At 35.4% G+C, this 14337-nt stretch overlaps 1 protein-coding gene across 1 annotated transcript in view; it reads left to right on the top strand.

Annotated features, from left to right (window-relative positions):
* LOC136043781 (synaptojanin-1-like) overlaps positions 1-12827 on the top strand; it is an 82525-nt gene extending 69698 nt beyond the window's left edge. The window contains exons 7-8 of the mRNA XM_065728695.1: positions 4877-5053; positions 12136-12827. The gene's annotated coding sequence lies outside the window, so the exon portion shown is untranslated. The remainder of the gene's footprint in view (positions 1-4876; positions 5054-12135) is intronic.
* The last annotated feature ends 1510 nt before the right edge of the window (positions 12828-14337 follow it).

Genomic DNA, 14337 nt, shown 5'->3' with positions numbered 1-14337 from the left:
ACTTTAAATTAACCCTAGGCACTACCAAATGGTAATCTTTACTCTTAACATCAATAACAGCACTCCTATATGCCTTAGTGTCTGATATTGATCCTGCCAATATTCGGTTTATAGTAACACAATCAATAAAGTTTGCTGTCTTACCATCACGCGAATATCATGTTAACTGATGTTGGTGTTTGGTTATCTTATAACCAAACACCGTATTGGTTATAACTAGATTGTTATACCTACAAAATTGCAACATTCTGTAGCCATTGCTGTTTTCTTTTCCTGCACCAAATTTACCTAGGCTAGGATACCATCTATCCCTATTTCTACCGACCTGGGCATTAAAATCTAATAAAAACACCATATTTCTACCTGAGACCCTGTATATTTGCTTCTTTAACTGTAAGTAAAATTCATCAGAACCACTAGTTCCGACATACAGGCTCTACAGGAGCATATACTTCTATAACTGACACCCTGAACTTTTTAGTCATAAAATGACCGATTAGTATTCATATTATTCGTACCTTCCCAGCCTAAACTAAACTTAGCAGCTTGTGAGGCCTACTCCCTCTCTATGTACCTCATCCTTCCTTCCTAAGTATACCAATTCTATATCGCCTAATGTCATGCTTCCTATCCCCGGGATATGAGTTTCTGAAACTCCTAGTAAGTCCAGTTTGAACGATATTTCGTTCAAACTGGTACGATATTTAGAGTCGGTACGATATTTATTTTTTTAAACATTTCAAGTTGCAACTTTCATATTCTTTGGATCATTGAAATTATTTTGGCCTCAGGAAAAGCAATGTTCCCGGATACCAATACTGGGCGGGGACCAACACATCTTCTCAAGTCTACATCGAAATGCTTAAGCCGGCTTAGAATTCGACAGCAAGAAGTCCCTGGGACCTCCAGCATGAAGGGAGGTTTTGCGCAATCCTGGGCCCATTATTTGTCACAACATGGTTTTCGGCACTTGGCGATGCTCTTCTATCAACAACAGTCGAAATCCTGCACAGACAGTCTCAAGCCTATTACCTCCTGCTCGTTATATATCCATACCTGCAAATATTATGCTAATACCGGGAGGTAACGCATAGTAGATAAATTACCTAGGAAGACTTTTTTTCTGTCTGAAAACACCCACCAAAACAGACTAAGCTAAGAAGCATTGGCCATTAATCAGAATCCTGTGTTAATGATGTGTCGTTTATTTCAATACAGAAACCCTTTTGTGAAATTAAATAGAAAAAAACAAGCGTTTCAACTAAAAGTAAGGACCTGCATTAAACTTTGATTAAACAAAATTTTTCAATATCTGAGGGGGCTTGCCATTCTTAAACCCCTTTCTTTGATTTTTTTCCAATTCTTTAAGAAAGACTTCTTAGACATTAGGGTAGTTTAATTTGAATAAAAGCTTTGTCAAAGCATTAGAGACGCTGGTTTAATGAGTAAAAAATTTAGGAGGGTGCAGCCTCAATCATATATTGACTAATTTTTGTCTTTTTCAATGTTGTTCTGTGCTTTAAGTTGAAAAATTTATTTTTTAAAATTTTAATTTCTGATTGTTAATCAGATTATGCCAGAAAGTTTATGCCCTCACGAGTGTTTATGAGTCATAAACACAAGTTTATGAGTTATGCCCTCACGAGTGTTTCAGGCACCATTCCCTCTCTCCACTCTACACTCACCAACACTCTTTCATAACAGGTGATTGCAAATTTAAAATAGCTTATTATTCTCATAAGACGGCCATTGGGTTTAAGGAGTCGTTCTTAAGGAATTGGGACAAAAAGTCAAAACTTTAGCATAAAGAGCAAGGTCTTGAGGAGGGGGAAGCCCCTTTCATATATGTAATAATTTCTGCCCATTTTAGTTTTGAAGTTGCTTTTTACTTTCAGTTGAAGAAACTTTTTTTATAATTTAATTTATCATCGCTTTTTAATAACCCCGATAAATCCGGCTCACCCATCCATGAAGATTCTATCACCCACGAAAAAAAAATCCACTGTGGAAAAGTTGTTTTCATGTAAAAATGCCCTCCCCACTTTCCAGTAAAACTCCCCCAAGACAATTCCATACTAGCTGTAAATTCCAATCAGAAAATTTCTTCCAGATGACATCAGACGAAAAATCTTCCTTAGGGTAATTTCATTTAAAAAGGACTTTAATTTCTGATTGTTTTTAAAATCATGCCGGTCATCCCCTTCTCGGTGGAAAAGTTTCCCAGCAAAAAGGCGTTTTCCAGCAACGGGGTTTTAGTGGAGGGTTACAAAAGGAACTTTAAAAAACGCATCAAAAATTCTGAAACTGATATCTGCTCACTTACGATTTCCAGGAATATTTCTGGTCTATGCTGTTATAATGAAAGTAAATAATAACACTAAACCCCAAAATGAGCAGGATTTATTCAGCTAAGGAGAAGGACTGTCCCTTCCTCATCCAACCTCCGACTCAAGGTCGCAAAAACTTCAGAGTGTGCTCAGTAGATCAGAAATTGAAAGGTCTAGTCCTTTGCATTGGGTTGGAATTTTTCAAGGGGCATCCGTGGAGGGTCATTTTCTGGGGGGAGTATTTTCGAGGGGAGTTAACGCCGGGCACCTTTGAGCAGAAAAAAAGGAACGCTAAATTCTTTTAATCCGTGTCAAACGAGGCATGTTCGATACCGATTAAAAACCAGAAAAGAACAGAAACGTCTAACAAGAAGGAAAAGGGATTGCGTCTAATCAAGTTGAGAAGAGATATTGAACGAATTGTTCGTCATTAAAACTAAAAGTAATGAAAACCTAACCTTTATTAGGCTGAACTCTTATTACCTCTATTTGGTTGTAGTAGCTTAAATACATTTGTTTTGTTTTTTTTGTGCAGAAGGGGGGGGGGACAATTGTTTTGGTTTTCCTTTTAAAAATGTTGTTTCTTGTTTTCTTATCTCTTCTTCCATTATTCTAGTTGTTCCATTCTTCTGGTTTCGTATTGGTTTTGTTTTTATTCTTTTATTGTATTAATATAAATGAATAAATAGAACGAGTACAGCTTAAATTAAACTTAAATTAAACGAGTACAGCAAATCAAACTTAATTCGTATATAAATATTTTACTATTATAGCATAAATGAAACCCAAAACGAATAAAAACTAAATAAACAAACATAGCAGACAAACATACAATACGTACTTACATAAATGAATAAATAGACCTTAAAACGAATAGAGCTTTAATTACATATTCGAATCAAGATTGAAACGAACAAAAATCAATTCAAAGAGGAGTATGGGTTCTGCCTCCTTCCCTAACTGTAAAAGTCCAAAACCTTCTACGTCATTGTGGTTTTACTGTAAACAGCCCTTTATTACAAGCATTTTCTTACGTACTTATTACAACATTGAAAATAAAAGATGAAATTACGGTAAAATCAAATTTTGAACTGATGGGCTTTTCAGCAGTTGACATCATTATATATAAAATATTTAGCTTAACCTTATTTCTTCCCGAAACCGTTCACGACAAATTTAGTTTCCCTACAAACAATAATTTAGCTACTGCCTCCTTTCCTAACTTTAAAAAATCTAAAGCCTACTGCGTCATTGGAGCTTCATTGAAAGCGAATTATATTACAAATATTCTCTTTTCCAGTTATTACAGCATTGAAATGAAAATACATATTACACTTCAAATTTTACCTATTCAATTTTATTTAATATAAAAATAATTTTACTTTTTCAATTTTATTTATTCAATTAGAATTAAACCTTTAGCCTCCTTTTTGTATATTAAATGCGTTCGATATCTTGTGGCAATTAAATTTTTCTCTTTGTACTATATGAATATTACATTCAGATGCCCATTGGTGCTGAATTTTAGCCCACTACACTTCTTCGCTTGTGGGCGGTTCTGACAGACAGCAACCTGAACATACTCGATGAAATCAGGTTCTAATCTGGGTTTTTAGCCTGTTGATAAAATAAGCTATGACTATAACTGAAATAGGAGTAGTAAATTTTGGAAACAGAAGCGATCCAAGCCTTTTGCTCACGGAAATTTAGGTTTTTCATTGGACGAGGGGAAATCAGGCTGCCCCTCTTTTGGATTTTCTTTTTTACTATTAATATTAATTATTAACTAAAAAGTTACCATAAACACATCCTCTCCAAATCCAAAAGTATTATTTGGAGGACGGATAATCAAGCAAATCCACAAAAAAATAGTTCACATTAACCTCAGAATGGATTTAAAATAAAACTCTCTCCAAATACCGAAGTATTATAAGGAGGACGGATAATTAAGCAAATTCACAAAAAAAATACTTCACATTAACCTCAGAATGGATTTAAAATAAAACCCTCTCCAAATACCAAAGTATTATAAGGAGGACGGATAATTAAGCAAATTCACAAAAAATAGTTCACATTAACCTCAGAAGGGATTTAAAATAAAACCCTCTCCAAATACCGAAGTATTATAAGGAGGACGGATAATCAAGCATATCCACAAAAAAATAGTTAACATTAACCTCAGAAGGGATTTAAAATAAAACTAAATAAACATAACTGCAACATCATCTATCCTCTTACCCCTAACTTAACCCTCAACTCCTTCCTTAACACATATCAATCAAAATAAACATACTAATACTAATAATTTAATACCATTTTGTTCTATCAATTATATATCCTATTAATGTTCTTGAATTAATGTCTTTGAAGTGGGTTAATGGGAGAACATTATGTTCTTCCACTTTTCTGTATTCCATTTCAATTTCTTTTGGTTGGTACTTTCAATTTTCTGTATGGACCGTGTGGTCCATACATGGTTTTGTTCAATGTTTATGAATCCATTCCGTTTAAGTTCTAAGCACCTTGTTGATTTCACAATCCTTTTTTAGGTGATTCCAGAGATGGGCCCTTCAGTAGTTGATGATGGATTTATAAATACTTTCAAAACTGAAATGAATATGTGTGGAGAAATTGCTGTGATGAGACGTACCCAAGAGGGAAAAGTCTGTATAACATTCAAAGAAGGATTTGGTGCTCTGGCTGCCTTTAAATACCATGGGAAAGAGGTTCGTCTCCCTTCCTATTTAGTTACCTATAATGGTGTATTATGTACGTCATTCAGGGGAAAGAAGTTTGGTTCTGTTCCTTTTTAGTTGCCAATGATCTGAATTATGTACCTCTTTCATAGGAAAGAGTTTTTATCTATTCCTTTTTTTTTATTAATGATCTGAATTACGTACCACTTTCCAACTTCTTTCCAACCTCCTTCATAGGAGAGGTTTATCTCTATTCCTTTTTAGTTATCAATTATCTGAATTATACCCCTTTTCAACCTCTATCATGAAAAAAGATTTGTCTCTACTCTATTCGGGATACCAATGATCTGAATTATTTACCTCTTTTCAGCCTCTATCATGAAAGGAAATTCGTCTCTACTCTTTTTGAGGTACCGATGATCTGAATTATGTAACTCTTTCAAACCCTTTTCATGGAAAGTGGTTTATCTCTATTCATTTTTGGTTATCATGGATCCAAATTGTGTGCCTCTTTCAGTGAAAAGAGGTTTGTCTCTGATTCTATTTAGTTGCCGATGATTTGAATTATGTATCTCTTTCAGGGGAAAGAGGCCTGTCTCTGTTCCTTTTTAGTTGGCAATGATCGGAATTAGGTGCCATTTTCCAACTTCTCTTTTTTTTCGTTACCAATGATCTGATTTCTGTACCTCTTTCTAACCTATTTCATGGAAAGACGTTTATCTCTGTTCTTTTTTAGCTACGAATGATCTGAATTATGCAGCTCTTTCCAACCTCTCATGGGAAAGGTTTATCTCTGTTCCTTTTTAGTTATCAATTATCTAAATTATGTACCTTTTTTCAACTTCTTTCATTGGAAAGAGGTTTATCTCGATCTTAATTCCTTTCTCTCCAAACAAAAATTACTGATATTACACCATAAACAAATAGCAGGTTAGTAATAATGCATAATTTTTCAGAATTAAAAAACTTTGGGGGAGGCGCATACGCTTTAAATACACCAAATTGGTTGGGATTTCCAAAAATGTATTTGGGCGGTCAATGAAAAGTTTATTACTTACTAAAAATATTCATGACAATCTATGCATATCAACATGTCTGATCCCTGATAAAAATATCTATGTTCTGGCACATTTGGCTTCTCTGTGTCATACTTTCAACAGCCATCACAAGTGAAAGAAACCATCTTGACTAAATGCGAAAACTATAATCTTCTATATTTCTCTGGTCTCCTATATTCAGCTCTGGCTTCCCTGAGTAATCCGTATCTGAGGCCAAAATATCACTTGATATTGTAACGTATCCTAGTGGATGCTTTGTATTTGCACAAATATTGAGTTTCTAAGCGATCACAAAACGTTCAGTGATTGAATAAAGGACGTACAGGAGGTCCCAACTGCGTGAGATTATGATGCTAAAACCTGGAGATATATCAAACAGTTCGGGATAACGAACTGTAGTAAGGAGTTTATTGTTTTTTATTGTTTTAAAAAGTAGAGTTATGAGAAAGACTCAAACTTTAGAGTAAAGAGCGAGAGGTTGAAGAGGGGAAAACCCCTTTCATATACGGAATAATTTCTATTCGTTTTAAGTTTTAATGTCACTCCTTACTTGCAGTTTTTTTTTTTTTTTTTTTTTTTAATTAGCACATAAGAGCGAATAATAATCAACGTCTAAATAGTCAATACTTTTTTTCAATGTCTCTTCAAAAAAAACTAGATGTTGAAGAAAAGTATGACCAAAGAATTTCTCTATATTAAAAAAAAAAAAAAAAAAAAAAAAAAAAAATGAAGGTATGAGTCAATCGTCGGAGGTGTATAACTCAGTCTAGAAATTTTTAGGCTAATTTTAAAAACGTTTTTCTCTTTTTGTCGGTTTTTGTCGAAAAATTCGATCGGATAGATTTTGGGAAATGAGGGTGGAGGGGCAGTTGCCCTCCGGTCTCTTTTGACTCTTAAAAAGAGAAAATAGAACTTTCAATTTCCAGTTTAATGAGCCCCCTCCGAAGTTTATACGACCACCTGTTCCAATAAAATTCTTATTTGCCCTTGGGGCATAATTTAAAACACTTGCCGCTAGGTTCTGGGGGGGCACGTATACCCTGGAGTTTTGTTATATGATCTTTGGTCTATTTTGAACAAAAAGTCTATCACAAAATTTTCATCAGATGCATTTCGGGAAAAAAGAGCTTAAAGGGGGGGGGGGCAAGTTGCCATCTGGTTACTTTTGACCCTTAAAAGGAGAATTGTAATTTTCAATTTCTAATCCTTTTGAGTCCACTCCGAAGCTTAAACGATCATCTTTTACATAAGTTACAACTCTTCTCCCGGGCTTTGGGGGTTATGTTGACCCCGAAGTTTTTTTGTTTTGTTTTTATTTAATCCTTAGACTAGTTCAAACAAAATGGCTTTATAAAAATTTTGATCGGATGTATTTGGGGAAAAGAGAGTGAGGGGAGGTGCCCTCCCATCAGTTTTGACACTTCAAAAGACATAGATTGTTCGATTTTCAATCAAATGAGCCCCTCTGAAGTTCATAGGACCGCCCCTTCCATAGAAACCTTATATGCTTCCAGGGCATAACTTGCAACACTTGCCCCCTGTCTCTGGGAGGATGTGTCAACCACGGAGTTTTTGTTATCTGATATTTAAACCACTTTTAACAAAATGGCTCAAAACTTTTATTTGATGTGTTTGCGGAAGAAATGCATGGAGGGGAGGGGGGCTGGTGGCCCTCCGATCTCTTTTGAGTCTTAAAAAGTCGACGAGAACTTTCAATTTTCAATCAAATGAGCTCCCTCTTAATTGTAAATGACCATCCCTTACAATAAGAACCATGTATGTCCCCAAGGCATAACTTGTAACAGTAGCCCCCGGGCTCAGGGGGGGGGGGTTGACTACAGAGTTTTTGATATCTGCTCTTTGAACTATTTTTAACAAAATGGTTGTCCAAAAATTTGTATCACATGCATTTGGAAAAAAGGACGTGAGGGCGGTGGCTAGTTGCCATCTAATCACTTTCGACTCTTAAAAAAAGGGAATTAGAATTTTCAATTTCTAATCATTTGAGTCCCCTCCGAAGCTTTTAAGACCATTTCTTCCATAAGAACCTTATATTCTCCGGGGCATAAGTTACAGCCCTTCCCCTGGCCTCTGAAGGAGGGAGGGGGGGATATTTTGACCTTAAAGTTTTTGTTATCTGATCCTTAGACTATGACTATCTTAAATAACCATCTCAAAATTTTGATCGGATTTTGGGAAAAGAGTGGGTGGGGAGCAATATATTCCCTCTGATCACTTTTAATTCTTAAGAAAGAAACAAGAACTTCCAATTTCCAATCTAATTAGTCCCCTCTGAAGCTTATACGACCACCCCTTCTATAAAAACCTTATATGCCTCCGGGGCATACCTCACAACATCTGCCCCGGGCTCTGGGGGGCTGTGTCAACCCTGTAATTTTTGTTATCTGTCATTTGAACTATTTTTAACAAAATTGCTATCTCAAAATTTTTACGAGATACATTTTGAGGAAAAAGGGCATGGAGGTGCTAGTTGCCCCCCCCCCCCCCCGATCACTTTTGACTCCTAAAAAGGGCATTAGTACTTCTAATTTCCCGAATGAGTTCCTTTCAAAGTTTATAAACAGCCCCTTCCATATGAAGTGCATCTGGGAAAAATTAATAATAATAATAAAACATTGGAGCCTCATGGTCTTTAATGTGGGCAATGCTATAGCGTTGTCTCTGATATATGGAAATGAGTATATGTTGATGTCACCTCTTCTGATATTTTGTCCCTCTTTTTATGTTATGTGGTTCTAAATCAAACATTCATGGTATGAGGGGGGGGCCAAAAGGTGGTTTTTCGGTATCCTAAGGAAGCTTAATATTTTTAAGCTTCCTTATAAGTATTTAGTCAGATAAGTATTTTTTTAGTCAGTTTCTTTTTTTTTGCAAAGAAGAAACAAGATATTTTTAAAAACCCAGGACGCCCCTGAGCAACAGGATTTTCAAAGGTTGAACACAGTCAAATCGTCAGCAAAATTGGCCACGGTCAACTTTATTACAAATTTTAATTAAATTAAAACAGCCACAGGATCTATCTAGCACCCTATGAAGAGCAGTACCAAAAATTTGAACATGGAACCATTCGAGAGAACTACTCGTTTCTCGCCGAAAGCCGACGACATAAGGAGGACGAATTTCTAGGCTCATAAATAATTCACTAATTTACTTATTTAAAAAAAGCTTTGACATAAGAATCTTGTAACTTTTAAAAAGTGGCGTAACTAGGGGGGCAAATCTGGAGTGTAGCCTCTGAGGAGGTACCAAACTGAGGTTTTGTTTATTAATACTATGATCTACTTGTATTGTTGTAACGAGGGTGAGGGTGGTCTGTAGACAGGTGGCCATTGTTCTTAAAATTCATAACTTTATTGCAGATCCATCTTTTTATTTTGATTTTCGAATTCTTTGCTTTCCAAAACTGTATTTTTTAAAAATAGGGCTCTATTCAACTAGATATTGCCAAGGATCTGAATATAAGAATTGGTTGATTATGTGAAATTTTACCAAACTGATTTACCGCTGTGGATCTGCTACTGTTATCATGGTGCTCAAAATAGTGAGGTGACTCTGTTTAAACCTCTGTTTAAATAGTAACTCTGTTTAAACCTCGTATCCTAGTCAGAAGATTTTTTTTCGGTAGTGGTAGATTCGTTTGACCCCTTGGTGCCTATATTGGGCAAAACCCGAAAAAAAGGTGCAAAGCCTAACTAACGCGTGTTGAGTGTAAAATAACTATGCTGCCATCTCTATTCTATCTATAGAAATCCCTAGTTTTTAGGAAGTCATCAACCGCTTTTTTCGCAAACCAGTCGGGTGTAATCTGTTTAAAATTCATTGAGAAAATTTTCCATAATAAAATCCATAAACGAAAATCATCTGATTTTGGAGTTGTTTTGCCACATGGCTGGCAAACTAAAATCAAAACCGGATGTGAATATTGATTTCAATTGTTGTCTCTACTTGTCTTTTTATGGATCAAGTCAAATTGACATCGGGTATCATCCGACAAGGTGAAGAGCAGTATTTAAAAAAAAATCCTAAAAACCTAAAACCTATGTGGAAATACATCTCATTGTGTAGAGAACATCGACCAGTTTGCTAAACTGGTCGAATAGTTTGCTCTTAGTAAACTGGTCGAGTTGTATGCTCACCACCGCCCTGCCCCCTCCTCCTCTAATGTTTTTGGGAAGAAATTTTTTCCATGATCCGAAGAGAAGAAGAAAAAATATACAATTGTATTTAAATTTATCGTCGCTGTTCTGTCAGAAGGACGTGTGACATTTTCACACGTCCGAGGTAATTGCCAAAAACCGTTCGCTTAGTTTGAGTATGTTTCTTCTTAGTAAACTGGTTGAACAGTTTTCTCACCACTGCCCTACCCCCTTCTCCACTAATGTATTCCGGCAGTGTCTTTAAATATTATATTAAGACATGAGGTTGTACAATTTGAGTCTGTTTTAGATTACTACAAAAAAAAATGTTAAAAATTTGCCAGTTTGTTGCTTTAAAAATGCCAGTTTTTGTGATTGCAGGTCATTTAAAGAAAAGATAGTCTATTTGAATTCGTACTATTTCGTTTATTTGATTGTATTCTCTTTTATTTGATTCTTTATTCAGTCAGTATATGTAAGCGCCATATATTATTTTATTAAAAAACAATCTCGTCATAGAAATGATAACTCGTTCGTTTTTTATCATTTCTGTATTTTATCTGCATTACCTCATTTTTCCCTCTTTCTACTATAAAAGTTATGGATTTTTTTTTAGTTAACTATTGTTTTTAATTAATTAATAGTTAACTATTAATTATGTTAACTATAGTCGAACTAACCGTCAATATTGAAAAATTAGTGATTGTCGAAATCAAGATGCATTAACATTATCCTGCAGGGGTATCTGGTTTACCCCCCCCCCGTAACTTTGATCCGACTGGTACAAAAGCAATAAAAATGATAATTGCTTTTTTGGGGGGGGGGGGGTTAGAGTATGAGAAAAATACACTCCAGAGTTTTGCTAAGGGGTAACTCTCCTCTCCAATGGGTTTTATTATGACAGATTTTTATGAGCATAGGAATTACTTTAAACATTAGAGGAGGTTTTGAACAAAATATATAGCTTTTGAGATAAAAAGAAGAGCAGATGGAAAAAATCTGTTAGAACTGACCTTATTTAGAGCCTATCCCAGGGATGGCTTAATTTGGACTAGCGAACTATGAAATTGGGAAAGACTAAAACAAAATATGAACGAATAAAAGGGTATAAAAGAATCCATTTTGGATATTTAAAAATACTTCCAAAGATAAAACAAATTATTTATTCATGATACTGACTTAACACCTTCTCATCATGCCTGTAAACGATTAGATTTAATTCAACACCTAAGTATTTGGTAAATACTTTACACCAAGTAAAGTATTTGGACAGTGTGAAGTTAGGAAACAATTATTACTTCGTAATATGCAGAATAAGTGTAACTAACAAATTTTGCATGCAGACCCGCAATACTTTACCACCAATCATTCAATTCAACGAAAGAAATGGTAAGATAATAAAAAGGAAGTAATAGTAAGTTTATTATTTACCCCAGAATGTCTAAAATCAAGGACCAGACCTTGTCCGTTTCCTTGACATATTTAAAAATTTAATCTTAATAGTAATTGTAATGATTCCGCTTTAACCCCTTTTTTCTGATACGAAAAGAAGAAGAAAAATTATACGAATATATTTAAATTTATCGTCGCTGTTCTGTCAGAAGGTCTTGTGTGACATTTTCAAGCGTCCGAGGTAATTGTCAAAAACCTTGGGCTAAGCTGTCCTCAAACAGAGGATCAGCAGGATAATGTAGATGAGGAGGATCGAAGTGCGGTTGAGCATACATCGCCCTCCTCCTGATTCTCTCTTTAAATGCAGCTCAGAAAATGGTTTTTGGCAACTATTTAAAAAGTTTGAAAATATAAGGTGCGACATTTAGGTCACTGCTTTTAATTTCTTTGACTTTATATTTGTTGCTAATGTATATATTTTTTCATCTATTTGATTTATTTTCAGATCAATGGCAGAACTCTACAAGTCAGACCTCTTAACACTCAATGGGAAGTCATAACCTGAAAGGAACTTGCACTATTTAGTGACACATCTTTGCCGTTAATACCAACTTTGACTAGCGCTCCGAGCTTTGATTACGCATCAACTTTGGCAGCAATAAAAATATCATCAAATGATCCTTTTAACGATGAGAATGAACGGCAAAAAGATCCACCAAGAAGACCTGCACCGCCGTCACGACCACAGCCAGTTGAAAACGGAGCTCCTGTTGTAGCTGCCGCCCAACCACCTACAACACTTGCTCTGACCAACCCCCTCACGACGTCAACAAGAACAATAAATGAATCTCCCGAATCTAAACCTCCTTCTGGCTTGGCCCCTGTTTTAAAGAAGTCACTTCCAGCTAATGCTCCATTCGTAAAAGATGATGAAAGAAAACTGCCTCCTGTGCCACCAAGAAAAATTCCTCCTGTCCCTGCCAGATCGCAAGGCCTAAGTCAAACAGCATTCCCCCCTGTCCCTTCTAGAAATAATACACCCCCTGTACCACCAAGGGCTTGAACCGTTTTAGTGACATTGAAACTTATTTCCTTGATGCTGTAAAAGAGCTTCGACGTTGTCTCTTATAGGAAGTACATGCTTACCAGAATGTGATTTGTTTTTGTTGTGTTATTTATAAATACTTTATTTTCGAAGTGTTATTTTTCCTAGTTCGCTTATAATTTATTTATGTCCATTGAAGAATATCCATTAATCCCTGCAAATGACAACTTAAAATGATTTGAGAAATTCTTAATATCACACATAAAAATACCAAGTTGATTTTATTAGGTTCTGTAAGGGTTCTTCCGTTGCGTTTAGGCCTTACAAAGGTGTTGTAGCCTTGATGAAAAATTGAAGCAGATTTTTGGTCGAATGATAGATACAGCATCTACACTTACCCACATATTTTATTAATTTGAGAAAATTAACCCCGTCATTCTTTGGGACATTTTCAGGCAGTAGTGATGTACACATTTTTATATATGTAAAAAAAAAATATTTAAACAGAAATAGCACATAATTTTCTTTGCATACATTTCAATTTTTTTTTTAAAGCCTGTTGTATTGAATTTCTATCTGCATTTAACTACAATTTCGCATAAATTGCGCAAGTTCATGAAATGTTAAATTTCCTTTATCAGTTGGTTCGCTTTGTGTCGAATTTCGTAGGTTTCGAACTCAATTTTTTACCAAATGGTAATTTGTTTGTAGTTAATTTGGTAATTTCATTGTAGTTTTCCTGCCATGGTACTAGTTTAAGTGTTTTCCTCTTTTTATTCGAAATCTTGAGCTGGTTTGGTTGAGTATAAGTAACTTCGCTAACTACAAAGGCTTGCATTCCGTTACAAAGAAATTCAACCATCGCTATCAAGACCATATCCAGTATTTTTCTTATTGGGGGATGGGTTTACAAAAAAAATCGTTAAAAACGCGTCAAAATGTGTTTATCCGTTTATATTATATTTTTACGAATCGGAAAACATTTCAGGGGGGGGCTTGAAACCCCTGGGTCTTTGATCTCGATAATCAAGTTCTACTTAAATCTTTCACTTGAAGCGTACCAAAAATGAAATTCTCCGAGCAAACTCAGTCCCTAATTATCAAGGCTGTATCCAAGGGGGAAGAGGATTCATTGTAAGATTCCTGCCCTCCAACTACAAAAATATTACATATAAATAGTTTTTTGCGTGTCAAACCTATATAGAAGACCTTGGAGTGTATTTTTCTCATACTCTAACCCCCCCCCCCCCAAAAAAAAAAAATTAATGTCCTATACATAGTCATACTACTATATATATATATATATATATATATATATATATATATATATATATATATATATCTTATATATATATAAAAATAAGTTGTCTGTGTGTGTGTGTCGAGTGACGTCATGTTTGTCGACTGACGAAATTAAAGACCGAGACATCGGGACACAAATGACGACCGGGACATAAGGAATATAAATGACGACCGGAACACTCAAAGAGAAAGCGACCGGGACACAAGGAATGTTCGATTAGCAATCACCATCAACACAGCACCGGGACACAAATGACGACCGGGACACAGGGAATATAAATGACGACCGCGACACTCAAAGAGAAATTACAGACTGGGACACCGGAACACAAATGACGACCAGGACAAAATAAATGACGA

Source organism: Artemia franciscana, unplaced genomic scaffold (genome assembly GCF_032884065.1).
Source record: "Artemia franciscana unplaced genomic scaffold, ASM3288406v1 Scaffold_986, whole genome shotgun sequence".
Taxonomy (NCBI): Eukaryota; Metazoa; Arthropoda; class Branchiopoda; order Anostraca; family Artemiidae; genus Artemia; species Artemia franciscana.
The sequence above is the reverse complement of the archived record's forward strand: the minus strand, read 5'-3'. Positions and strand labels throughout refer to the sequence as shown.